Source organism: Amphiprion ocellaris, chromosome 9, assembly GCF_022539595.1.
Source record: "Amphiprion ocellaris isolate individual 3 ecotype Okinawa chromosome 9, ASM2253959v1, whole genome shotgun sequence".
Taxonomy (NCBI): Eukaryota; Metazoa; Chordata; class Actinopteri; family Pomacentridae; genus Amphiprion; species Amphiprion ocellaris.
Genome location: NC_072774.1, coordinates 28,990,435 through 29,003,250, shown reverse-complemented (window position 1 = coordinate 29,003,250; position 12,816 = coordinate 28,990,435). Strand labels below are relative to the sequence as shown.

The following is a 12,816-nucleotide window of genomic DNA, read 5'->3' as shown; positions in this document are numbered from 1 at the left end:
TATGCTAGTGGGGCACCTCGCTAAAACGCTCCAGTGACAGAAAATGAAAAGCTGTAATTCCTCCTGTGAAGTGAAGTCTGACTTGTCGGAGTAAAGCACTTCCTATCCTTTTGTTCGGATCTCAAAGGGAATTATAGAGGAGAGAGTTAGATATGGCTGTTAATAAGACCACCGAGCCCTGACCAGATGAACGTCTAAGTGATTTAGACCATGACAGTTGTATTAAACTAATGAAACCACATTACTTTAACCTGGATATTCATATTTTTGAACCCACAGAGAAACTGAAAAACATATTTTTTTTGCGGATTTTTAGAAGTTACAAAAGCAAGCATGCAAATAATGTCACAAAACAGCATTTTCTGAATCCATCTGTTAATGAAGGAAGCACTTTTGTTTTTTTTGTTTGTTTTTTTGCCAGAACTGATGCCATCAGCTCTCATATTGATAAGCAAAGAGGAAACGGGGGGTGGGTGAGGTGGGGAGGTGGTGCTTGAGGATCAATGGGCTAATAAAACAAATCAATGGAATGAAACCACAGAAAAAAGTGAAGTCATTAATTTGCAGAGACAGGATGATCCCACCAACCACATGCATTGATTAGAGATGAGGTCTGTGGAGAACCTTCGGGGGGTATCATATTAGTGGAGGGAAACAATGGCACTGCTTGGGTGTGGAGGGGGGTGGGGGTGGGGTCATTTTTTTTTTTCTCCGAGGGTTTGCTGCTGAACTGATGCAGGAGAATAGGTTAACCGGCCGATCAATGGCCTCTTCGGGATAACTTCGGGAAGACACTGGCTCTTGTTGTTTGCACTCCGGTGCACTGTCAACACAATATCTGCAGGTGTGATGTTTTCTCTTTGCTCATAAGTGCCGTCCCATTGATCCTCACCCCCCTACTCTCCCCCCTTTTTTTAAAACCAAGTGTACTCAAGCATGATTATGATATTGAATACATCAGAGTACAAAGAGGTCTGCAGATAAGGTCAGGGGTGAGGGCTAATGTTCCATTTTTATCAATATTATTATTGTTAATCATGATTTGTAATCAATAATATTGGACTAAGTCATATACACTGAGGCCTATTACACAGTACTGTGAGAGCAGTGGTGCCTGTATGACTTGCAGTTTGGAAAATGGCTGCTTGAATATGGAAGATGCTCCAAGAAAAGTCGTTTCTGTCAGCGGTAAATAAATTGTAACAAATGTACAGTACAGTCTCTCTCCAAACTTTGGCCTAACCGCCAATCTTTTTGATTCTGATGTGAGATTCACAAAAAATATTCAAGTTTTCCACCGGTCAGGGGTTTGTCTGATCTGCAGACACAGCGCAGCCTTTCTGCAAGCCGTTGGGGTGAAAGAGAGGAAAGAAAAGCAGGTGATGTGAGATTGACGACTTAAATACTTCATCAATCAATGCTGCAGCCAATGTGTTGTTTGGTGATTGGTGGAGAATTCAGGCAATCCATCTTTCCTACCAGCAACTGGCATTCAAGATTCTCCTCAGGTTCTCCATGTATTGCCGTTATTTCTTTATTTCCAGGGTTAACCTGGGCTGCACATAATATGTGTGTATGTGTGTGTGTGTGTGTGTGTGTGTGTGTGTGTGTGTGTGTGTGTGTGTTGAGGGGAGAAAGGGGTGGGGGGGGGCATTCTATCCCTTCACCTGTTATTAGAGTCTGTTTGACATGTATGCTGTGGCAAAATCTGACACACACACATACACACACACACACACACACACACACACACACACACTCACACACATACAAGTCAATCCATGATCGGCCCTTCCATGCTCGCTTAATTATTCCACAAAAATTTGAAGGCATTTGCATAATTACTGTAATTATACGTAAATGACATCATAACCAAGAAGAAGTTCACATCAGCTTCGGTAATGTTTTGTAAATTGTGTGTTTTAGCAGGGAATTAGCAGAACTGCATTACATTAGACGGCTCAAGAACTAATCTGATGCCAAAACTGTAAATGAACCTTAATAAGTCAAACTTACCAAACGCTTGGGCTCAGGTTTAGATTCTACTCGCAATGAGGCATCAAAGAAATCCTGATGTACAGTAAAAATATTATAAAGCCTTTATAGCAGGAATCAGAGCTGTTAATTAAGCATGACGTACATTTTTTTCATGCAAGATGATGATGAAAGCTTTCAAAACAGGCCACAAATACATACATTTCATATATCAGCCAAGCATTGCTGTTATAAGGAAATATTAAGCTAATAGTGAATTTGTTTGTAGCACATGTTTAATAGCAGGACAGTGTATAAGGGATTGTATTAATACAGCATTAATACTGTCTTACAGTGCAATAGAATATCTCCACAACATACCAGCAGCTTCAGTTTAAAAACATTTAACTAAGGAGTCAGCAAAATGCTAAACATGTCAAACCAGAGGGGATGAAACCGGAACATACATTCTCTTCATTATTACTACACATATTCTAGCAGGTGCATTATATAGTATGATTTCAAACACTACCATTTCTCTCCTTCTACACTGTGTCTAATTCCTTTTCCTTCTTTTCCTCATCTCCCTCTCTCCACCTCCATGTGGCTGTAGTAATACTGAAGCCCCTGGGTTTAGCTTAATTAAAATACATCCTTTTTGTGTTCCCTTCGGAGTCCGGTGATAGAATAACTATGCAACAAGGTTAGCTGTATTTAGCTCCTTGAGGAGTTGGCCAATGTTGTGTCAGGCGGCCACTCACAGCTAAATCAACAACACCCAGAGAAGAGAGAGAGAGAGAGAGACAGAGGCAGATAGAGGGAGGAGGGGGGTACAGGAGGAAAAAAAGATTGGAGTGAAGGTGGGTTGAGGGGTCCCACATCGTATAAACCCCTAGCTTTTCACACTAAGCGGCATTTTCATGCTAAGCTCCGAGCTTGAACTGAAATCCTCTCACTTATCCTCAAATCTAAGATGAAACACTGTCAGATGTACTGTGATCCAGGGAATTTGGTGGGAGGCTGACAGGCCTAGTGCAGAGACGTATGAGTGACTGATGCTGAGAGGCACAAGTGTGTGTGTTCTTGTTAATGTGGAGGAGGAGGAGGAGGAGGAGGAGGAGGAGGAGGAGGAGCAGGGAGAGAGTGGAGGAAAGTGCGAGGGGAGGAGATTTTATACAATGATTTGTCAGAGGCAGACTGAGTGACTCATGTCAATTTGATGCCTGGTAACCAAGGATGCACTGCAGAGTCAGCCACATCGACTGAATTGTCCTTGTAATCCTGCAAATCATCTTAATATGTGAAAAGATTCATGCTTTTGTTTTTGTTTTGTTTTTTTAAAGCGAGATAATAAAAGATTAAAAAGTCTACATTTGATTCAGAGAAAGAGTACTGTAAATGGCAACAATTTGCATACTATTACATCTAATTTTGGGCGCTTTGCATGCTTTGCAGTCAAATGTTTCATGTGGGGCGTTGGGGGTGATGTTGGAGGGTGTGTACGTCCCTCATCTCTGAATAGCTCTAAGGCACAAGCAGGAAATAGAGTCCTGGCATTTTGTTTTGCTTCAGTGCTCCTCTTTATTAGAGAGGAACAGAATCGGCATAGAATAATAATTGGAAAATTGTAAGCTTGCTTTCATTATAATTAGCGAGATCACAGGATGCAATAATCCAATTCTTTTACTTAAAAGCAAGTTTCCTCATCACTCTGCAATGCGTTGCAGGATGTGTAACCTCACCCCACATGGACATACCAGCGAAACGGCGAACTCTCCCTCTCTGTCGCTTCCCCCCCTTACATGTAAACACCAGCATGCTTGAGTGTGCTCAGACAGCTGAACATACACTGACATATGAACACCATTCAGGGCCACCAGACGTGCACATAAACACACACGTGCGCACACCCCGGCAACATACAAATAATTGAGTAAGATTTGCTGGCACATTAAGTTTAATGTGTTTGACATTCGGCGGGAGGAAATGGTATAGGCATGAAGTGGAGTAGCCGCGCCGCGTCTTTCTTCAATCAGGGCACTGCAGGGCTTCATTTTACAGCCCCGATGCAAACCGAGACCCGTCAAAGCTAATTAGCGCCGTTGCAAATGGATGCAGGTCACGGCTTTCAGCGGATTGGTCCACAAAAGGGTCACCAAAGGTCAAACCTCCAGTATGGAATGATATAAACAATCATCTATAGACCACAAACCAATCAATCCCTTTTAACACTATCCACTTCCTGGTTGGCTGCTCTCAGAGGTCAGAGGTCAACAAACAAAAAGACAACTGAGCCAGTGTTGTATGAAATTGGAAGCACATAATGCTGATCATCTATCCATCTGTGTTTTAGTAATCAATATAGCATAAAAGTATCAAATGCACTTAAATATATTGTTGATAGGATCTGTTATTTCTTTCTGTGCCTGCTTTATAAAACAACATTATGCAACCATTTTACTTAAAAAAAAATGCTTTCAAGATAATTTTGATAGTACACTCATTATGGTTTCTCTTTCATTCTCTCTTTGTATCCCAAATGCTTGTTCTTGCATGATGCAACTTAAGTTGACCAACTATGATTTCCCGTTTGAAGTGTGTAACTGTTACGGCTTTAAGAAGAAGCTAACTTGGGGTAATCAGTACAGACAGTATCCTAAAGACTGGTTGCCACCCAACATAAAATGTAAAAAAAAAGAGAAGACTCTTGGCATGAACTTCATGGCAAAGGCGAAGAGATCAATGAGGAAACTGATGACAGAAACTAAGAAAAGAAAAAATAGAGAATGACCAAGCAAGACGTGGAACAAGACAGAATCAACTACTGTAAAAGACCGACTTTTACAGCGAGATCTTTGCAAAATGAAAGACTGACAGACAGATGCTGCGTTCAGGAGGATAGTTCCATGTCCGTATGCATAACTTTCAGCCTTAATGCAATTTAAACAGTTATGTTATGTAAGGGGTCGCCCTTAATGCCGTTGTTGGAAATGAGCTATAGAAATCAAATATGTTTTGTGTACCAGCTGTGAATGTGTTTATTTCTGCTGTAAAGTTTGGCATTTTAACATGGAGGCCGATGGGGATTGAATTGCTTTCGGAGCCAGCCTCAAGAGGTCATTTGAGGAAGTGTTTGGCACTCCTGCATTGGGTTAATTTTTCAGCCCGAGAGGTTGCAATTTGATGTTGACAGAGAGGTTTAGCCACTATCTAGACATCTCAATGGAAAAAGACCTCAAAATGTGTAAGTGTAACTACATTTATTAAGCCAAAACTCATGTAACATGAAGCTGCCTGTTGCTGTTGACACTAAAATTGCTGGTTTGCATTGAGATGATGATTTTGTGTTTGTTGCATGAGTGATTGATAGTCTGTGTTGTGGTAGTTTTTACCGCTTGAACATAGAGCAGCAGAATAGAATGCAGCAGAATCCTATAATTACCACTTGTGGCCACAGAGGCCACTGTTGCCATTGCTCAGCAAAAGTTCTATAGTGTTGCTTTAAGTCATTTTTACTGAATTGATTCATTCATTTATTAGTTTTTATTGCTTGCTTGTATTTTCAAATCTCACAACAAAGCATCACATCTTGAAAAATCAGCCATATTTGGTGTTCATTTGTGAGTTCTTGTGCAAATACCAGCAAATAAGGAAAAAAAAATTGAAACGTCAGTAAACATTTTCTTTCTGTGCAGTCAAAATCAAACTACATTGTGTGTTTTCATGCACGCTGAATGAAACCACTTCAACATCAACATGGAGTTCCGCAATTAGCCGAGCAGAGAGAAAGGACAGAAAGGCTGAGAGAAAGGGGGGAGGCGAGGGAGGGAGGGAGAAAGATGGAAACCAACGCTTGAGGAATTGAATTACCGGAGCCTTTTCTCATTATCATTTAGCCGTCTTTTATGGCCCACCAGTAAGAGATGATGTTCCCATGACCCCGCACAATACACAGACATATTATTCAATCCTGCCTCGATGAAATTCCTGCAAATAAAACCTTTGTGCTGGGCAACAGCTAATTATTTGACAGATTGGCCCCCTTCTGGCTCAGGTTACAGTGTGGAGTGGCCATGTTTAAGTCTCCCCCCTCCACCGCTTCAACACACCACCAGCACTCACCCACTCTCCCCCGGCCTCGGTGCAGAGAGGGGCCACTTTGACAAAATCCCAGAGGGCCTCATTCTTTTCAGGAGATTATATATTTCAGAACCCCCACCCACCTCCTCCTCCCCTTCCCATCCATCCATCCAAAATCAGGCGAGCGTGGTGTGTGTGTATATGAGTGTGTGCGTACAGGGGGGGTCTGTGTGTCAGCGACAGCAGTCATTTCATAGTTTAAAGGGTGTTCTCAAGCAGAAATATTTAATCTTCCCACGAAAATAAAGATCGCTGGTGAAAGAATGTGATGGAGAGAGTGAAAGAGAGATCTATAAAAGCATGTCAAATAAGTGTTTTGTTACACTGTATTTATGCTGCTTCGAGGAACTACTGTACCTATGAATCTAGCTTTCTTTTTTCTTTTGTAATACCAAATTAGAGAGTGGGGAGCATTAAGGGATTAAAGTTTTGGGTGGGCATGCCGTTGGCTTTGATTCAGTCCACTAATAACAAGAGTTTGTCATTAGTGTTCGGACATGGACCACCAAGATAAATGCCAACACATGTTTAAATTATCTGGAGAGTAATGGCATTTTCCTTCAGCCCTTTCCCTCCCCATAAAGATCCCTTGTTGACTCGACTACGCCGACATTTTGAGTTATCAGCACAGGTTTAATCTGTTGCTTATTTTGCACCCATGCAGATGGTATAATTCAAGAGGATGTACGTGTTTAAAGAGGTTAAAACTAAACAACATGTTGAAATAATGTAAGGGGACTCCACTGGGGAACAATGGCATGTGACTAATATGCTGTAAAAGCATGGATCTCCCTAAACGCCACCTAAACTGATGGAAGACTGTGATGCTAATTTATGTTTGGATTTATTTTAGCAATTAAATTACCAGAGAGACTGCAATGTTGGACCCACAATCTATAAAATATGTTGAGTTTTCTATCTGGTTCTGTGCCATAATACTTATTTTAAATATAAAAAAAAATTCTAGTTGACATAAAATATAATTATTACTTTTATGGCCTTTATAAATATTTATATATTTTATTTTGGTTGCCGATAATGACCTCCAAAATGCTAAAACTGAAACAGAAATCCACAGATTTTGCCTGTAAAAACCACAACACTTTAACCCACAACCTTAGAGAACTAAAACAGGGAACTGTTGCTACTGTTTGGGGCATTTTGGGTGCCGTGCTTATAGAAATTGACACAGCTGAATATTTATAAAAAAGGAATTGATATCATATAATGAAACAACAGAAAAATGGAAGTTGGAATTAGGTTTAAAGGAAATGCAAAGGGCGTGCCATCCATGTAATGTACTGTACCACTTTCCCTTGAGAAACTCTCCATGTTGAAACTTGGTTATGCCTCATATAAACACAAAATGTTGACTGAATTTACTTAATTCTTATTAATTGGACCACTGACAGTAATTCAGCACATATATAAGTATACTGCTTTTGTGCAAATATGCATGAAAAACTTTTTATTCCAATTCTGGCTTGTTTTTATGTGAATTTTTGATGTTTTCAAAATCATACTACCTACAAAAAAAAACCAAGAAAAAAAAACCACGTTGGAGAAACTTAAAGACAAGTAGATACTTTTTTCCCCTAAAAACTGACAATGCCCCTCTTTTACACTCTCATTCTCCACCTCTCGTGCGTCAAATTCTTGCTGGGATCCAGTTGCATGTCTGGGAAGCTCGACTACTGTGTTCACCTGGCATGAACCCAAGCGAGCGGAGCCTGGAGTATTCATTGCTCAACCTGGGTGAAGGTCATATAGTCCAGCCTTTCCCTGCTCTGCTCCCCAGTGAGCACACATATGGTCACGGAGCACCTTGAACATGTTTGGGTGACCAGAACTACTTGGCCTGAGTTGCCACAGCAAAAAAGAAAGTGGCGCAAAAGGAGGTTCAGGCCCAACTTGTAAAAGCAGAACAAGGATAAGCAGGGAGTGGGAGGCTGCTAACCACAGCGATCATCAATAACTAGTTGCTCGCACACATTCAGACCAGCAAGGAAAAGACGTGGAATGCTACAGACTCTCTAGCTGGCCTGTTTCTGTTGATATAAATGCCTGTAATCATAAGGTACAATATCATCACCCCGTTGTTCAAACAGCCAAGCCTCGTCTAATCGCTTCCACGTTTCCTCAGTGTTAAGCTCATTAGTGGGTGACCTAAAGGCATGTAGGAAAAAAGACAAGCAAGAGAGACAAAAAAAAAAATCTTTGGATAATGGATGCTTGCTGTTTTGAGACAGTAAAAATAAACAGGTCTGCGGCTTTGATAATGAATATGCTGCAAACATCGGGCCAGAGTGTGAGTTTATCGCAAACGTCCAGCTAATAACACAACTATGTGCGTGCATGTACAGTATGCATATGAGCCGCTGTGTCTATGTCATTGCATGTGTGTATATTTATCTCCAGGCAGGAGGTGGGGGGAGGTGGGAGAGCGTTGAAGATGATGATGACTCGCTGTTAGACTTTGTGAATGGGGATGTGAGAGTGTCTCTGGTGTCTGAGCGTCCGGCCCAGGTGGCGACTGGAAGGCCGACTTCATTAGCCTTAAAGAGGAAACAAAGGAAGATGCATCGTAAAAAAGTGCCATCCCTCATCTGCGAGGCCACCGCCTGACACATTAGGAATCTGTATGCTCAATTAACCACTGGCAGGCTCATTTTTCCTCTCTCTCTCCCTCTCTCTCTCCCTCTCTCTCTCCCTCTCTGACTCTCTTCCCCTCGCTCTTGATCAAACAGAGCAAGCTGGAAAGCAAGCCTCAATACATGGCATGTTTACCAGTGTATTTTAGTTTGGTGTCAGTGGGCATAAAACTTACACTCTCATGTGTGAAAGTGTAAAAAATAAAAGAAGTGTCACCTCCTAGTTAAACATTTGCACTTCTTTCTCCCTTTTTTGTTAAAGGGGGAAGATGGAAACTGGATGCATGAGGAGAAGCACGTCGACAACACATCCTGAAGTTCAATTTTTATGTGAGTTCTGTTATTAGGACCTATTTATTGTAGGTGTTTTTTAAATGTGACCTTCCTGGCAGTTTACTCATTCACTATAAAGAGAAAGTACATATGCAAACACATGATGCTTCATACATTCTATCATAACTTTATATTTATATGAAGTATAAATGAGATACATTAACACATATCAGACAATGTCTCTCAGATAATCAAGCAAGGACATATATCCATCATTTGCACAAATAATGCTTGAACTAGTTAGTACCAATTTAGAACTGCGCTCCTATAATACTACTACTCCTACTCATGATGGACAGTTGTTTTTATATTAAAATTCATCCCAATTATCGCAGCAGAGCCAGTGTTGTTGACTTTCTTTATTCCATAGTAATTCTTTTTGCTTGTAAAACCTATAAACTGATAATACCCACATTAAAAATGAACCACCAACATTGTGGTCAGAAGTATAGCCTTAAACATCTACCCTTAAAAGCTGAAGCAGTGAGCTACAGAGAAATGTCACTTCAATCTGCCTTTACAACACCAATTATTTTTTTTGATAATTTCAGATTCATAGTCTTCATAAGTGACAGCATTTGAGGAGATTTGTCCGTCTTTGTGCACAACTCGTGTAAACATGATGTTTAAAATCAGTGGTGTTCCCATTTGATATGTAAAACTTGATGTTTGTATGGATCTTGACTCCATTCCTCACACATAAACATACCAACGGTTCTTGCCTTGAACTGGGTGGCAACCTGAGGCTCCTTATCTTCCCATGAACCTACTGCGAAAAATGACAAATGACACCTGGCTGAGGTGGGCTTCTGGTGTGTGGACGGGGGTCACCGTGATACGCATCACCCTTTGATTAACGAGTCGAGCTGAATGCTCTTTAGAAATCACAGGGGTCACGGCTTAGGAGGCCTCCATCCAACACTTCGCCACACTTCACAACACCAACTTTTTTTTTTTAATCATCGGACCCACCCATTGTCCCCTCTCTCTCTCTCTCTCTCTCTCTCTCTCTTCTCTCTCATGTCCCCCATTCTCTCCTCCCCCTTCTACCCCTCTTTTGAGGTCCATCAGAGAGATGAAAAATGGCGTGCAGCTGGCCGAGCACTTGCTTCCTCTTGTGGGGGGTCAACAGTTCACGATGCTGATAGAGACTCTTACACCTTCTGTAATAGCAGCGCTCCTACACTCACACAGGTTGCTCTGCTGCATCGTTGGACATCCATCACTCCTACTTTTGTCTGGATTTTCTCTCATTACGTTACTCTGTCATAGCATTGGTCATTGACTGCCTGTGCACACAGATAAGGTTTTTTTTTGCTGAAATTATAATCCAAATATCCCTCTGAATTGATTTTACATTAACAACAACTAGCAATAAAACTGTTGCATAATAAACTTTTTGACGTCTTTTTGGGATTGGATTGACAGCAGAGTTCAGCCTGGTCAGATCTTGAGTGCACTCCAAAAAAGGTGCTAATCATAATGCTGAGCTAGCCTTGTTGAGCTGCTAATTACCTCCATTATGAAGATGCAGGGGCCTGATCACAGGCGCCTTGGTGTGTACGTGTGTACTTGTGTGTGTGTGTGTGTGTGGTTGTGTAAACAGGAGTGTGTACTGGCCTGTGCCGATTAAGAGGAGGATTAGCCGTCCATCCTGAGGAGGGAGGCAACTCGGGGGTACGAGGAGAGAAGAAAGGGGGAGGGCAGTGGTTGTGGTGGTGATGGGAGGAGGGCGTCCCCCTCCTGGAGACGAGCCCTGACCTTCTCATTTCATCCTCATTAGTATCTCATGTCAACAGAGCAGCCACTCCTTAATCATCTGCTATCATCCCAGGACTGCACACACACACACATACACACACACACACAAATAAAGGCACAGATAAACACAAACTTGCACACAGGGCTAGTTTCACAGACAGTCACTCACACATCCTGTATGCATAAATATATATCATCAGAAATTTAAATGAAGACTATGTGATACATAATAAGCCGTTAATTACATTTTTCCTGCTTAACACTCAGTGGAGATGTCTGGTAGCAATGATCCCGCAGTTACAGTGCAGGACAATGTGTTTAAAAAAAAGATTTGTAATCATGTAAATAACCCTCTCAGCCCGACGCAGCGAAGTGCTATCAAAATTCCAGCTGAATAGATTTGCGTTGTTTATTCATATCTGTAAACAGACAGTAAATCCAATGTGTTTGTTGGCCTTGACTTGTGGGATCCAGCGGTGGCCAGCAGCACGGTGGCGTGGCACAGGGTGGGCTCGTCTGTCTGTGTCGGCCTCCGTGCCACAGAGGCCCAGGCAGGGTCGCAGGGAGCGGGGGCTCAGGGTGCCAGCACAAATGAGCTCCATTCATTTCCCTGCTTCGGCATATGGTGGCCCATTGTCCTCGGCCACAGAGGCAGAAGTGATGCAATTTGTTGGCATGTCCTGTCATTTTCACAAACTGTCCATCCCACGGAGGCCCTGGCCAGCAGAAGACAAGCAAGGGCAGCTTGTTGTTTCCTGATACACACATAACATGTGTGTCGCGGTGTGTGTGTGTGTGTGTGTGTGTGTGTGTGTGTGTGTGTGTGTGTGTGTGTGTGTGTGTGTGTGTGTGTGTGTGTGTGTGTGTGTGTGTGTGTGTGTGTGTGTGTGTGTTTGTACTGAAGCTAATCCAGAGCTGGTAGCAACACCAAAAACAAGACATATGTAGTCATTTGGACAAATATTTTGATGAGGAAGAGGAAAGTCAGAAACAACAAGATCAATTGGAGTAAATAAATGAGTAAATCTCCCCGAAGATTATATTATGCAGTATGTGTGTCAATCCCTGTTGTTTACCGTGCTCTAACAATAGTTTATCCTTATTTACAGAATAGATTTAATCTGATCTGGGCTTTAAGACATGATAGCCTCCTTATTTGCGACATGATATGTAAAGACGTCAGCTTTGACAGAGTGACTCATATAGAAAAATAACAAAACGCCAGTGTTAACAAAGAAATCAAAACCAATGTTTAAAAAAAAATAAAGAATACTGAAACCGCAGATTTATGAGTGAGAGTGAACTGGGCAGCTCACCCCTGGTCTGTTCCTTGTTTCACTATGCCAAGCATGAAGCTACTGTCTGACAGGAGAGGGGAAGGAGTCTTGTTTAACTTCCTGAAAAAGCACACTTTTGACATGAGGTGCACAATATAAGCAATGCAGCAGCAGAAAGAAAGAAAGAAGTGTCTAGACATGACTGCATTTAGGTCAGACAGAGGAAAACATATGATCACACAGTCATGCACAAAACGATGGTAGTATATGGTGTTGACCGGCGTTTGGATGGCCGGGGTCAAATGTCACTGAACCCATTCCACACTAACATTTGTGAGTGTGTGTGTGTGTGTGTGTGTGTGTGTGTGTGTGTGTGTGTGTGTGTGTGTGTGTGTGTGTGTGTGTGTGTGTGTGTGTGTGTGTGTGTGTGTGTGTGTGTGTGTGTGTGTGTGTGCGTGTGTGTGCGTGTAGTGCATCATCCTCCCTTCCCAGCATGGTGTCACTCAATATTGGCCATGTCGGTTGGAGGTTTTGAACACTAAGCTCACAAGAAGAACTCAACAGAGGGGAGCACCTTCAGACAGAAGTCGACTTCACTTCAACCCCTGTGAAGATTGATGACACTGGTCCTTGTTTCAATGGGTTTAAGGAACAAGTGGCCCTCAGAGACTCATTACACC

General features: G+C 42.0%; 1 long non-coding RNA gene across 1 annotated transcript in view; it reads left to right on the top strand.

Annotated features, from left to right (window-relative positions):
* LOC111580027 (uncharacterized) overlaps positions 1-12,578 on the top strand; it is a 55,485-nt gene extending 42,907 nt beyond the window's left edge. Inside the window, exons 3-4 of the long non-coding RNA XR_002747142.3 lie at positions 9,028-9,095; positions 10,170-12,578. This is a non-coding gene — a long non-coding RNA (uncharacterized LOC111580027). The remainder of the gene's footprint in view (positions 1-9,027; positions 9,096-10,169) is intronic.
* The last annotated feature ends 238 nt before the right edge of the window (positions 12,579-12,816 follow it).